Below are 10,692 nucleotides of genomic sequence, written 5' to 3'. Positions count from 1 at the left end.
GATGACCTCTGACATACAACTATTTATGTGGTGCCTCTGCATTTCTGGCTACACAACTGTATGCATGCTTGAATATAAGCTCTTTCTGTAAAACAAAACAAAAAGCCCTTTTAAACTGAAGTACATCCAATTTTTATACCATTTTAAGATATTTTCTTTTTTTTTCTAACATTTTAAAAGTATCTTTTAAGCTAAACTATCTTTTGTGTGCTTGAAAACTTTGGATTTTTCATCTGAATAACTACATTTCTATTCTTATTGTTCTGGGCTTGTAAGATGTATGACACAGAAATAAGAAAAGCATGCCTTGATATTAAACTGAGGAAATAAAAAAAACTTTTATTGGACAAGTGAATATTCCAATGTCAAAGTTGTGAGTGTAGAAGGAAGATCAACAAATAGAAAAATTGAGAAGTGATTTTTTTCTAGGTGTTATGCACTGAGCTTGGGCTTAGATGTTGATTCATTCTTGGCTCTGTCACAGCTGTGATAAGGGACAAGCTATCTAATCTCCTTCTCCCTGAAGCTGCAGTTCCTAAAGCTGATGTGCCCTCTGGCTGCCTCAGCCCAGCCATCATCCCCTCTTCCTCCTCCCTTCTTTTCAAGTTGGTTTTCTATTGCTGTAAAGCATTGAAAGGGCCCAAAACAAGGCTGGATAATCACTAGAGCCAGAGCAAAGTAAAGATTGCTGGTCTGTGAGAAGAGGCAAACATGAATATTAACAGCTCTAAGTGAAACCTGGTTATGCTGCCTGGTACAGCAGCTGCAGTTTTCCTTTCTGCAACAACGTATTGGTTCCTCTCCTCTTTACTTACCAAAGTTTACTACCTGGAAGTTTTAGGTGTATTTAGCTGTGAACCATCTTAGGTTAGGCCTGAAAATATTCATGGGCACTTATTAACAAGTCATAAAGATCAAATGCATAAAAGCACCAGAAGGAAGTAACAAATGGATTTCTGCCAATAACCTGTAAAAATTAAAAGCTTCTGGGAATGCGGTTCAGCAGATGTGTGAGAGTCTGATAAATATTCAAAAGCATAGAGTACGGTTGCACTCTCACCCCTCATCATTTCTATTAATAGGTATTTTTATAGATGTACTAACAACGCAATCTGCAATAACAGGACCAAGCAAACCACGCGGCCTTCCATGAAAACACTGCTGACCCAAAGGCAGAACTAAGTGTCACTAGTCTCCCTGGCCACGTTTCCATCACAAAGTGACGTATTTTCTGTTATCCAAGAAGCAGGAGACACGCCTCAGTTACCTGCAGCACTGGACAAGGCAAGGATGAGTGTGAAAGAGAAAAGGCAGACAACACAGAGGTCTGCATGTCTTCCACTAAGTGACTGGAGCCAGATAAGCTCCTTCACAGCAGCAGCCCTCACAGACTACTCACAAACAAGTATATTCGGATAATTCTTCTAAGTGACCTCCTACAAAGGCTTACCCAAACACTTCAAGGTACGTAAGAAGTCTTGCTGACTACAGTAGAACTACTTGTATATGTTAAGCCCACCTGTAAGGCTTTGCAGAAGAAAGCCCTTGGCACATACATGAAATGTGCCAGTGATGATGAGCTGCTGACAGTGAGGTTCTTTAAGATACTCAGAACAGGACTGTGTATTAGGAGAGCTGCTGGAGAAAGAAGTGCTGCACTACCATCATACCACCACAGCTCCTGCCAGCAGATGGGTACCAGTCATTGCATGCAGAGAAGGCTTTGCAATGCTGCAGTGGGAACTGAGGGAAGGAAAGGGGACACTGATAGCGAAAACACGAAATCAACTTGATAGGGGAAGTTGTTGTGTGTAAACAGCAGTGGCCTCGCATGAGAGGGATTTTTTTCACTCCTTAACTACTTGATGGTAACTAAGAAACACAGAAAATGACAACACTTGATACAAAGGATAGGTATTTGGCAGCTACTCAAGCGTCAGTCACTTGACATACAGTCTGCAATATTCACAAGAGAAAGGCATGGAATAGACAACCTTGAAAGTGTATTTTTCCATTAATCATGGCTTTATAGAGCTGACAGATACAAGAATTCTGCAGCACAAAGAGGTTCACCAAAACCCATATAGAATCCTTCAGAGGAACTTCTAGGAACTGTTCCCAGGAACAGACCTAGGAAGCTTGAAGTCATTGGCTACCTTGAAGCAAATGCACCTTAGGAGAAGGAGCTCCATCTTTGAAGAAAACCACAAAATATTAGTAAATCACCAGAACTGTGACCCTGTGGGGAATGATACAGCAAACCACAGTGGATTCATTGGTGTTAATATCATTATCAGTTCACTTGATTGCAGAGGACAGGCAAAGCCTCTGTCAGAAAAGGACAGTGGACAGATCTGACTATCTTTAGAAAACGTTGCACAGTCATGTTCTTTGAAAAAGCCTTGCCAACATCAGTGACACTCACAAGTCAAGTACTACCAGCATGTGACTGCCCTGCCTCCCTGTCCCATAAAAACAAAGCAAAAATAACAAGTGCAGTTCTGAAACTGCTGAGAGTATTAGAATTATTTTAAGGTCTGCATTAGAGTATCCTATTGATTTCACGTACAAGAAGCTCAGTTGTTATAGGTGAGCAACAGTAAAAATTTCACAACGGGCTTATAGATAAGCTTCATTTCTGTGACTTACAAAATAATAATGTCAACACTTCCCTGACACAATTCCAATAATTTTCTCCAGTGTTGAAAATAGATATAAAAACAGGAGGATATTTATCAGGGAGAGACCTATGAATCGCCTGATGACACATCACATCTCGGGGGGGGTAAATAACTGTTACTTCAACAATCAAACATTTACTCCTTGATGTTACTGTGGGACAGGAGATGGCACACATGAACAAACATGATTATTACTGTATTGCACTAAGTGCTGTGGGACACTAATTAATTATATAACGTATTGGAGTCCTCCAGAATAGAAATTCATGAAATTGCAGTACAGACCCTGTGCTTCCCATCCGATTTCTCAAGCCCATGTAAATCTGTATTTGCACCTACTACCTGCTGCTTACTGTTATGAATAAGTCAGATATGCTATTAAGACTTCGATGTAGGTGGGATTTTCAGTGCCTGGGTTACATATAGAAGTAGTGCATTCAGAAGAAATCAGTTGCTTATGGTATAATCGTTTTTATAGCAAAAAGCATTGGCATCGCACTGATGTATTATGTAGGCACAGCAGAATCTGATTATAGCTCAGAACAGTTAGGGCAGTTTTCACTTCTGAACCTAGATGGTCCAATGATTAGGTTTCTCTCTCAGTGTAATTTATCATAAGGAGTAATAAAGTGTGAGAAGACAGGAAAAAATCTGTCATAAATTCTTGTTCAGAAATTGTGATTTTGGTTCACGGTCTCTGATAATTCAAATCTCTTCACATCATAAATGAATGAATTTGGACTCACTGCAGAAAAAAGTTGCTTCAATTTCTCTTACAGATTGTTCCTTACCATATTTCTGAGTAACTTTTCTACCTTACATAGAATAGATGCATATATTAGAAATCAAATTAAATACAAATTAATCAAATATAAATACTAAGAGCTCCATTTCATTATCACAGTTAAAACAAAGAATTCTGAGCATGATTTTCAGTACTGGGTTATTCAGATTCTTTTTGAAGGGATTTCCCCTTATTTTGGAATATAATTGTGCATGATGAAAACTCCTCCAAACCACATATGCATATACATGATTACCTAAATAATCCATACATCTATTAACTTATTGAATATCTTTTAAAAATTCCAGAGTTTTAAGTGATGATGCAGTTTTTCATTATATCACATAAATGCATGAAATATATCCTATGTAATCTCCTGATATTTAAGCTTTGTCTGTTACCCTAAGGTATCAATTAATCTCTGTTGACCTCCCCTCTACTCTGCCCTGGTGAAGCCTCACCTGGTATATTGTGTCCAGTTCTGGGCTCCCTGGTACAAAAAAAAGACAGGGATCTCCTGGAGAGTCTAGCGGAGGCCTACAAAGATGATAAAAGGTGTGGAGCATTTCTCTTATGAGGAAAAGCTGAGAGACCTGGTGCTGTTCAGCCTTGAGAAAAGAAGACTCAGAGGGGATCTGATCTATGTCTATAAATATCTAAGGAGTGGGAGGCAAAGAGATGGGGCCAGACTCTTCTCTGCAGTGTGTGGTGATAGGACAAGGGGAAATGGCCACAAACTGAAGCACAGGAAGTTCTGCACATATATGTGTCGGATCTTCTTCACAGTGCAGTGATGGAGCACTGGCACAGGCTGCACAGAGAGGTGGTGGAGTCTCCTTCTCTGGAGACATTCAAGACCCATCTGGACACCTACCTGTGCAACCTGGGCTAGGGAGCTGCTTTGGTAAGGGGTTGGACTCAGTGATCTCTAGAGGTCTATCCCAACCCCTACAATTCTGTGATTCTGTGATCCCTAAACTAATTATTTTCTCTTCTGAAAAGACAGATACGTAAACAGAATGAGAATCTGACATATGTATAATTCAGTCACCTTCCTGTCTTATTTTTTCCTTTAAATGATACACCATGGTGTATGTGAAAGTTAAAGCATTCAATAAGGAAAATATTTTTCTTCAGAACTACTATTTCTTTCTCCGAATTTCCGTCAAGAACTTTCTTCACCTGAAATAGTTTGCATTTGTAGTTTTCATCTTGCTTTTCAGTGTGACTGCCTCCACATCCCCTAAAATACAAGCAGATGAGATATCAAAGGTGAAACAGTGACACAATTTATGAGGGACTCATTCTCCAGAGAGGAATCCTTAATATCCTGAGAGATGTCATTGTATTATTGTATTTGGTATTTATTAATAAAAAAGAATACATCAATCGAAAATACTATGTGACCTTGAAGCTTTAGCATGCGTTAAAACAAGAACCTGAATATTTCATTACTATTTCCTGAGGTTTTAGAACTCCAGTCTTAGCAGCTGATAAATATATAGGGGGTGACTTGCTGGATGTTCTACTAGCTATAGTTTCTTTTCAGGCTATTTGCATCATACATATTACTTTTGCTGTACTTCTGTTGTTCAGTTATGTTGTAAATGGGCAAGAAATGTATGTTACAAAATGGTGAAAAGAATACTGTATATACCAAACTGAACAAATACGAGTGCTAGTCAGGGAGCTAAAGATGGCCTGCATATACTGCTCACAAACTGTCAGCTGCCTGTCCCTGATTAAATTCAGCCAACTCTCACAACTTGGAAAACGAAGACTCCAGTATCAGGCCAATCATCTCAACAGCTAGTCCTTCTTCCCTCTTCTCGCATCCTGAATCTAAAAGAAAGTTATTTATAACTCAGTACTCTCTAAGTCATTTCTTGGAATAACTGCTAAAAAAGGAACTTTGAGAATTAAAAGCAGCAGGAAAATGCAATTCACCCCTCTCCCTTCTTTGTACAAACTTAACCCTCCCTCTTGTTTAACAGCCAAAAGAGTGAAAATTCCCACTGAATGGGAGAAACTTGCCATGAGCTTTGTTAGGACAATAAATTGTTGCCTTGTCACCTACTGGTTGCATTTAATATTAATACTCTCCACTTGTCTTCTGATGGGGTTGTCACCACAGCCACAGTGTACTTTCATGTCCATTAAAGTATGTCCAAACAGTTCCTCTGTTCCAGTCTCTTGCTTTGTCCACCTGATCCACCCTGATCTTAGTTAGATCAGAGATCTCAAGTTACTTCAGAGATGCTGAATACTTACAGAAGAAAAGTTGAGCTAGAGTTTTTTTGTGAAGTAAATACTTTGGATGTACAGTTTCTTAACAGAAAATTATTCTAGGTTCATATATTCCCACCTTGATCTTTCTGGTAGCATTTGTAAGAATCCTGACATAGGTTTCTGTTGTTTTTCTGTTTGTTTCACATTTTAAGGAGGATTCAAGCTTTCTACTCCTTAAAACAAAGCTTCCACATGCAATGGCTTTAAGTAGTACATGGGTCCAATGTGTGAGAATTGCTATTACACATAGTGATATCCTCTGTGGGTGACAACACACATAACCACCTTCAGGAAAGCAGCAAAGAATTGATGATGGGAGGAGTGGCTGAGACACCAGAAAGCCATTCAGTGAGATCTGGACAGGCTGGAGAGTTGAAAAGAGAGGAACCTGACAAGGTTCAGCAAGGGCAAGTGCAGAGTCCTACAACTGGGAACGAATAACCACATGTAATACAAGCTAGGGGCTGATCTGCTGGAAAGGAGCTCTATGGAGAAGGACCTGGGTGTCCTGGTGGACACCTGGCTGGCCATGAACCAGCAGTGTGCACTGGTGGCCAAGAAGGCCAAAGATATCCTGGACAGCACTAAAAAGAGCATGGCCAGTAGGACAAGGGAGGTGATTCTTCCCCTTTACTCTGCCCAGTTCAGGCCATCTGGAGTACTGCAGCCAGTTCTTGTCATCCCAGTTCAGGAAGGCAGGGAACTTCTAGAGACAATCCAGCACTGGGCTGCAAATATGATTAGGGCCATGGAGTATCTCCCTTATGAAGGCTGAGGGACTTAGGACTGTTCAGCCTGGAGAAAACTGAAAGGGGATCTTGTCAATGCTTGTAAATATTTAATGGGTAGGAGTCAAGTGAATGGGGCCAGGCTCTTTTCAGCATTGTCCAGCAACAGGACAAGGGGCAATTAGCACAAACTAGAATACAGGAAGTTTCATATGAACATGAAGAAAAACTTTACTTTGGAGTGACTGCCTGGAGAGGCTGTGGAGTCTCCTTCTTTGGAGATACTCAAACCCTACCTGGGTGTTTTCCTGTCCTGTTTACTATAGAGAACCATCTTTTAGTATGGAGGTTAGACTAGGTGATCACCAGAGGTCCCTTCTAACCCCTATGAATCAGTGTGTCTGTGATTCTGTATTTAGCACTGTGTTAATACAGCAGATTCACTTGAATGTTCTTTCCAGTTTCCACTCTTTCAATGTATATGGCTACTGCTGAGTCACAGCCTGAACCACTGAGTGAGCAACTGGAGAAAAGACCCAGTCAGCCCTGGAAGCACAGGTAAAGGCAATTCACCTGTGTGACCAGAAGGGGGTGGAGCCTCTTAGACCTCATTTAAGGGCTGACTGCCACTGAGGGAGGAACTCTTGTTGGAGATCTCCCCTTTGTGGAGTTTTTTGGGGGGTTTATTTTGCAAGCTTAGATCCTTAAAGACAGGTTAGTGTTCTGTTGTCTTTTTTCTTTGTAATATCTTCTTATTGCAATGGTCCTGTTGCCGTTACACCATGTATCAGTGAAAGCACCTATGAATTTTTTTTAACGTATTTCTGTACAATGATTTCAAAGCAAAATAGGGAGAGGAAAACAAAGAGAAAGTATCTTAAAAAGAGTTTCCTGGAAGCAAAAATAATACTCTCAGAACAAATGCCATTATTAAGAAGCAGTTATTGTAAGGATTTTCTGTGATAGTCTAGTTAGTTTCTATTTCATTTGCTTTCCAGAGACTCCAGAGTCTATAAAAGGACTGGAAATTTCTATAATGAATACTATAATGGCATTTATTATGCCAACAGAATTAAGTGTGTGTCAACACTTCCATTATAAAATTCAGTTTTTAAGAATGTGTAACTTGTCTCTATAAATACTTCATGCTCCAGTGTGTTTCAGAATAAGTCAAAACACTATTTTCTCACAGCATATTGTTGTAGTGATGTGACTGATTTTAAATAGACAAAGATCTTGATTATCAAAGATGAAAAAGGGAAAATTAATTTCACTGCTTCAACGTGAAAATGCTTATTTTATTATGGTACTGTATTTGAATTTTAAAATGCTTAGTACCAGTTTTGTTTCCTTTTAAAAATTAACGTACGGCTGCTCTGATTCTTTCTGGAGAAGACTAGGTTTGGGGTTTGGTTTTGTTTCTTTGTCCAAATAATGTCTGTTACAAACTTATGTTTCTTTCTAAGTTTGAAAATCAAGACTTTCCAATTAGTATGGAGGATGAAGAAAAAAACAGTTCTCCTAAATCTGCAGAAGCAGATTAAATGGTGTAAGTGGTGTGAGAGCGGATGTGCCATCTTTTCTCTGTTCTACCTTGTGTGATTTCTATTCACTGTGACAACAGCAAATCTGATGTTGCACAGGAACAAAGAAATGCTCAAAGCTTTTGAGTTAATACTTGCAGGATTTATGGATTTACTTCAGAAAACTCTTCTTTGAAAGGAGAGAAGAAACCAGGTGTTGTAAGAGCTATAAAGCCCATGGTAATTAGACAGGATATAGGGAGCAGCTTTCCTGTTGCTGCTGAGCACAAGTATAAAATATACAGCTCTCAAGGCTTCTATGTCCAAAAGATTACTTCCCATGTTATTTGGAATCTTTACTACTCATTCTGTTGTTAATGTTTGTGCTCTTTGTTTACCTGAAGCTACCAACCCAAGAGTAAGGACACCACAAATTAATGACATTATTGAATTTGCAATACATACTACATATAAAAATATATAGTAGGAAGACTGAGCTACTTTCTTACCAAAGGTAACACAGACAAAACAGGGATGTTTTTCCATTAAATGAAAAAAAGATTAGGTTGGTAAAGTAAATATGAATGTGCAAGTAAGAAGATACACTTATACAACTAAAGAAGCACCGATTCCCATTTTTGAAACATTAATACCAGAACTAGGCTCCCGACATTTTTCTGAACTCATTGGTGGTCTGGAGTTACACCATTAATTTCATTTTATATTTAAACCCAGTGTAGTTTGGGGCCCTTTTTGAATTACCCCAGCCTCAAAGTTTAGGCTCTTGTTCATAAGTCTTTACATTTGTAGCTACACAAATGAGTTTAAACTGTGTTTGCTTACAGTATGAGAAGAGATATTCAGTAAAATATTTGGATATTGCACGATGTTTTAGGTTAGACAGAAGCACTTGACGTGTCTGCAAGGGAATTAAGGAGAATGAAATTCTCCTTGTTACTACAGAAACAGACCATAAAAACAGAAATAAAGTACATTCAAATTTAGTAAAAAATGAATATGGCTGCTAGTGAAATACTGAGCATGGATTTCTAATATAGAAAAAAGGATGAAATGGAGGTGAAGTGGAAGAGAGAGATCTGATCTTCCTCTAGAGTAATAAATGATGACCAGCTGAGAACAACTCATTTTAATTTCATTTATCCCCATGTGTCCAACTAATCTACAGACAGAAAAATTATTTCCTTACCAACTTTCCAACTGTAGTTTGCTAGACACAACTGTAAGGAATACGACTACTGAAAAGGCAGTTAACCCTGAAGTGCTAGCTCTTCAGGTAACTCAAGCTGTTAAAAAAATACTGAAGCAGTAGAGACAAACACAAATACAAAGTATGGAATCTCTTGTGATCTTTAAATGGTGCTATACTGCCAATGCTGATTTGGCAAGGAAGCTGCACTAATGGAGCTGTGCTACTGAAATATAGCAACAAACAAGAAAGTAAAGTATTATTTTCTGTTTTAATGCTTGCATTATGGGAGAAAACAGAGTGGTGAAACTCATGATGAAAGCTGCATGCACCACCCCAGGATTTTGTGGAATAACTACCTAGGTGAGCCACAGCCCTCCTTGTGTGACAATGCTATTACATGCCAAAAACTTCTGCAATTCTGTTTCTTCCTCAGCCCTCGAGCTCCTAGGTTTGTTTACATTGTATTATTCAAAATTGCCTTCTAACAAATTGAGTTGTATTAGAAGCTGCATTTTATGTTCCGTACTCAGAACACAAAGTGCTTGTAAAAAGAAGGTACCATCACCTCCATTAACAGAATAAGTTATGAAAGAGAGTGTGAATTGTTCAATGTCACATCAGCCTGCATTGGTAGCAGCATCAGGAGAAGGCTGTTTTACAGTCTAATATCAACTTGAAGGGGATGAGGAGCATCATCTGACTATGTTAAACATGGCAGCACAGTCTTTCCCATACATAGAACAGAACAGGCAGTTCAGAACATGTCATGAGTCACCTGTTTTGATGTAGCACATGAAATTCTCAGATTATTTTTTGTCTGAGAAGAGAAGCAGCTCTCCCATGCAACTGAAAGAGAAATTCATCACTATGTAATCTACGCATCTGTCGGTTCACTAAAGGTGTTTCTGGAATATAAGACTGCAAAATATCCAGACGTCTCAGTATAGTGTGCATCCATCAGCTAAGTAAAGTTAATTTTAAAATCAGGAGTGTACTTGAAACACATAATAATCTAACTGCAAACATAGTAGAGTACATTAAGCAAAGATCAGTGTTAATTTGCACAATTTTTCCTTTTTTTCTGTTCAGTAAGCAAAGGCTATCATTAAGAGGAGCTCTTTTTAACCAATAATCATGTTAGTTGTCTTCCAGCTTTAATGAATGTGCATTCATGAAGGCTCCACAGGTGCAGCGTGATATAAATGGTGTGATCTGCTGTGCATGTTTTGTATATTTAGGTATTTACATTCATTCTTGCTTTGAAAGTGTACTTCTCCTCTAAACGCTGTGCAGACATGTACATAGAAGACTATATTGAAAACTGAGCAGCCAACAGACGTTTTGGTGGGACACCATCCAGTTCTTACTGTTCACATTAGGGAAAATGTCAATATGAAATAGAGATATGATTCTCCAATTCCAGCTCTCCCAGGCTGAAGTAGCACATGATAGTAGCACTAAATACAATCTTTGCTTC

The sequence above is a fragment of the Cyrtonyx montezumae genome, unplaced genomic scaffold (assembly GCF_038088225.1).
Source record: "Cyrtonyx montezumae isolate F1298 unplaced genomic scaffold, pur_monq_1.0 scaffold_2, whole genome shotgun sequence".
Taxonomy (NCBI): Eukaryota; Metazoa; Chordata; class Aves; order Galliformes; family Odontophoridae; genus Cyrtonyx; species Cyrtonyx montezumae.
Note: the sequence above shows the minus strand (reverse complement) of the source record.